This window comes from Condylura cristata, unplaced genomic scaffold (assembly GCF_000260355.1).
Source record: "Condylura cristata isolate star-nosed mole 26May11 unplaced genomic scaffold, ConCri1.0 scaffold00071, whole genome shotgun sequence".
In the NCBI taxonomy this organism is placed as follows: Eukaryota; Metazoa; Chordata; class Mammalia; order Eulipotyphla; family Talpidae; genus Condylura; species Condylura cristata.
The window spans coordinates 375553-380192 of NW_004567172.1; positions in this window are offsets into that span (position 1 = coordinate 375553).

The following is a 4640-nucleotide window of genomic DNA, read 5'->3' on the forward strand; positions in this document are numbered from 1 at the left end:
TTAGTGCTGTGCTTTAACCTGCTGCGCCACCAGGTAGGGCCCGCCAAAATTTTAATATAGGTCAAGAAATCTCTTGTTTTACCTCTGGAGGGTCAATTATAAGCTGGTGCCTATTCAAATTCTGACAAAACAAGTTTAAAGATTGTGATCTAAGATTTGGTAAACAAAATAGTTCAAAACCTAACAATTCAAGTAGCATGCATGACTGAAAGTTCTAATGTTATATGTATTAATCTTTGCGTCTAAATGTGTTTAAAAGACTCATGGTATATTTAATATATATATATATATATATATTTATATATCAACCTGGTTTAATTTTCAGTGTCTATATCTAGACATCTCTTAACCAAATACTCTTCTAGGAAAGTAAATCTGCTTATCTCCTTAATAGAAATGTTTGCTTCGTCCTTGCAAAAAAAAAAAAAAAAGTCCATGGTTTTTTACTCCTTATTGTAAGGAAAATTAAATTTTAGCACTACTCTACTCTACATTGTAAAAGCTAAAGTTTTATAATAATACAAAGACCCAAGTGTTAAAGGTCTAAAAGTATTTAAAATTTTCATGTGCTTAAAATCACTTGCTATTTAATGTCATTAGTGTATGCCTGTATATATCAGTAGTGTAATCTGATGTTCTTATACTCAGGTTTTGTTAACTAAAAATCGGATACTATCAACATTATTAAGTCTTGTCAACAAAGTATATGTCCTCGTAAGTCTTGATCACACTGAATAATTTTTACTAAAATCTGTAAGTTTACTAATCCTATGATGTTAAACTCATGTCTTGATCACACTGAGTAATTTTTTATAAAATCTGTAAGTTTATTGATCCATGATATTAAATTCCTGAAATATTAACATCTTTGTCTTAAAAGGACTCCTAAAACAGATGGATATTCTCAGGTATGAGACTTCCTAATGCCTAATTATATTCTGGAACTATCCTAAATTTGTATGAAAAGAGTGAAGAAAGGCTGTGGTGAGTGAGGAAAGTCAGGCTCAATAAGTAAGCACTGCCATTGCTGGTGCCCTGCAGACTCAGGCTTACTCAGGCTCACAAAAACAAAACTCTGACCTGACTGAAGGAAACACAAGAGGAGCCTCAGTGGCCCTGTGACACAGTTGCTCCAAGTCTGGACACTAAAACATGAACCCGAGAAAAGTCACTATAAAAGGGATTGCCCCCTTCTCTGAAGGGAGGAAGGACCAGTCCTTCACCTGCCAGGCTGCCACATGGATGACAATGAGGCCTTCTGAACAATGAGGCCCCTGGACAACGAGTGATGGGGCCAAGGGATGATGATGACTCCCCAACTGACCATCTCCATGGCTGAACCTAGGGTAAATCTGGATGTCGCAGGTAAATATTAATTTTCTTATTGATCCGGGAGGCCACTTACTCTGTACTCACCCACATTCCCTTCACAGATACAATAGAAGTAGATGGAAAACAAAATACCATCTACATTCAGCCCAGCACCCTTCTTCAGCATGTTGATAACCCTCTCCTCTGCAGTTCTTCTTGTTTCAATCACAAGAACATACCGAATAGCTCCTTAACTTCCTGTGTTAAAAGAGTTACCGTGTTTCTCCATCCAAGACCCAGCTGTCAATTTCCACAGTTGTCTATATGGGTCTTCACCTGACTGTTTCTTCCAAATAACTAATGGTGGATTGCAAACAGGCCATCAGGCACCTTCCCCCTTCCTGAATCTTCAGAACAAACCCTTCCTTCCTAGGTTTGGTCGTATTCTTCCATCATTGGATCCCTAGTTTTGCTTTCCTGCCAAGTCACTGTATGACATGGCAATTCCTAACGGTCCCTTACCCTTCAGTGGCAAGGCCAGGAGGCCTTCCTCAAGACACTGCCACTGTCTCTGCCTAACACTGACAAACCCTTCTGTCTCTTCATCCACTGGCCCAGTTCCTCATCTCCCCTGTCCTAAGGGAAGTGACCCACAGCTTCCAGTGGTCCATCTATCAAAACAATCAGTCACCAACCCTTCAGGTTCTATCCTCACACTCTCTCCAAGATCTCAATTATTGCACTTCCCCAGCCCTACTCCCTTCCTGAGCTCACCTGCTCCAGATTTACATTTTAACCCCAATATCACCTTCTCTATTTACCCTGGTCTATGTTAACAAAAAAGACTTGCTTCTAAGGTTTTTTTTAACCAAAAAACCCCCGAAGAAAGCCCCTTCCAAAAAAAAACTAGTCTTCTTAATTTTTCCCCTTGGAAAGGGGATATTCTTCTCCCAGTTAATGCCTCGATTTCTTAAGCAAAAAAATCAAGATAAAATATGTCATGACTCACAAGTTGAGTAAAGTGAACTATGGGTTTAATAAGAAAGAAATATGTTGGAAATAAGTATTTTGAAGGTCTTGAAAAGGAAGTGTAGAACGTGAAGGTTGAAGTTCTGAGAGTGATGGAAATGTTATCAGTACTTATGTAAAACCAAACTTTAATTTCTTATTATCAGTACTTATGTAAAACCAAACTTTAATTTCTTTTTTATTTACAATAACTCAAATATTCTTAAACTGTCTGACTCTGGTCAGGGACCATATAGAGACCCTTTTACCACGTTTGGAAATTTTAGTCTTGTTGACCTACCCTTAAGTTTGTGTCCTCCTTAATAGTTAAAGCCATTTGTACTTCATTCCTTTTCAACCTCCTCCAGGACCTCTCTCTGTACCAACTGCCTGTGCTCTTGAATCCTACCCAAACACTGGAACTGCTCAGACATTTGACTCCAAGGGACCTCCTGCAATTTCAGACCCACCAAGATTGAATCTATTCCTTTTTGTCCTACTTTTACTTTTCTCTGTAAACCTTCTCTTCTGACCCCTCATAAAATACAAATTCCAGGTTGCTCACAAAGAGACAGGATATGCCTCCATTACCAAACTGTGTCTTCCTCACTTTGATGCCTGCACTGCCATCCAGTCCTGCTCATCTCCTTTTGGGTCCAATGGACTCATGCATCAGCCTGTCCTGAGAACAGACCTACACCACAGAACTGCACTCTCAGACTCTCCAGCTCAGGTGGGCAGACACATATCTAGTCATCCTTACCACACCAACAGCTGTGAACTCCAGGGATTTCACAGCCTATCTTTGGTTGAAAGACTGGTGAATCATTTCAGAAGTGCAGATTTGGAAAAATCTGAGGAGACAGGGACAAACATGAAAGGAAGAAAGTCATAATTATTGGTCCCACCTGAGGGAAAGAACCAAACTTTGCTCTGACTGCGGCTTCTGATGAGAACCCCTGCCATCCAGTGAGACCCAACTAATACACAGATTGCTTTCAATCTTTGGGATATTGCCAGTCCGGAGTTTGCATGGGACTTGCTCAAACCAACAATCTTATTAACCCTTCTAACTCTTTAAACCATTCTCCATATTGTCGGAATCATGGTTCACATTCTCACTCCTGACATGGATTCTCCTTCAGGTGGGACCAATAATTATGACTTCCTTTCTTTCATGTTTGTCCCTGTCTCCTCAGATTTTTCTAAATCTGCACTTCTGAAATGATTCACCAGTCCTTCAACCAGCCTCTCCTCCCCGTGTCTATATTTATGGGAGGAATGCTGTTACTATATAAATGAATCAGGGCTGGTTGATTGGCAGAAATGGTTTTACAAAACAGGTGGAGATTAGATCTCTTATTCCTCCAACAAGGAGGTCTGTGTGCTGCTCTGATTGAAGCATGCTGCTTTTATGCCAATCGCTTTTGGGTAATCAGAGAATGTATGGTGATTGTCTGGGCTTGACTAGCAAAAAGGAAGAAACAGTGGAAATTGCCCCCAAATTGGTATAAAAGATGGTTTAACTGATCCCCATGGCTGACAATGCTTATAACATGACTTGCCAGACCATTAATTCTAGGTATCCTAACATTAACTGCTGCTCCTTATTTCATTAAGTTTCTCAAAAAACAGGTCTCTCAGATAACCCAGATGACACGTGACAGCTGGCCATCAGGTAGAGGAGATAAATTTAAAAAGACTACCTTAAACTAGAGACCTAGCCAGAAAACCCAGGAAACACCTTTTCCAAGGTGTCTATAATGACCTCCAATCACAATGCCCATTCAACCCTTATAAACAAAAGGCTGGCAGAGGCCCCAGCAGGAAGTAGACATGAGTAGGCACCCATTATCCTATCAAAAGATGGGAATGTTAGGTCAGGAAGAAGGGGCCTAGCTGGCCTCAACCAAAGGTGGGCGGACAAGACAGTGGAAAAACATAGGTGGAAACAAATCTTGCAAAAAATCACCAGTGGAAAACATCCTGGAATACATCCTGGAAAACATCCTGGAATACATCCTGGAAAACATCTTGTTATCCAAACTGGGCATCCTGGCCTAACCAAACATTCTGTTTTTGAAACTGGTGCAGTTTTCAGTCTTCCCCACACTGCACCTATAAAACCCGTAACCCCCTACCCTAGCACGCAACTCCACTTTTTCCCCAGAGTTTGCCTGAGAGCGCAATAAACACTTGCCTTACTCTCTCACTTTACACCTTTGGTCTCTTTTACTTGCCTCTATTTCTAACAAATATGAATACAAATGTTTTACATTTGCATGGGAAAAAGGAAAAAAAAGGTTTTAGTTCTACTTACA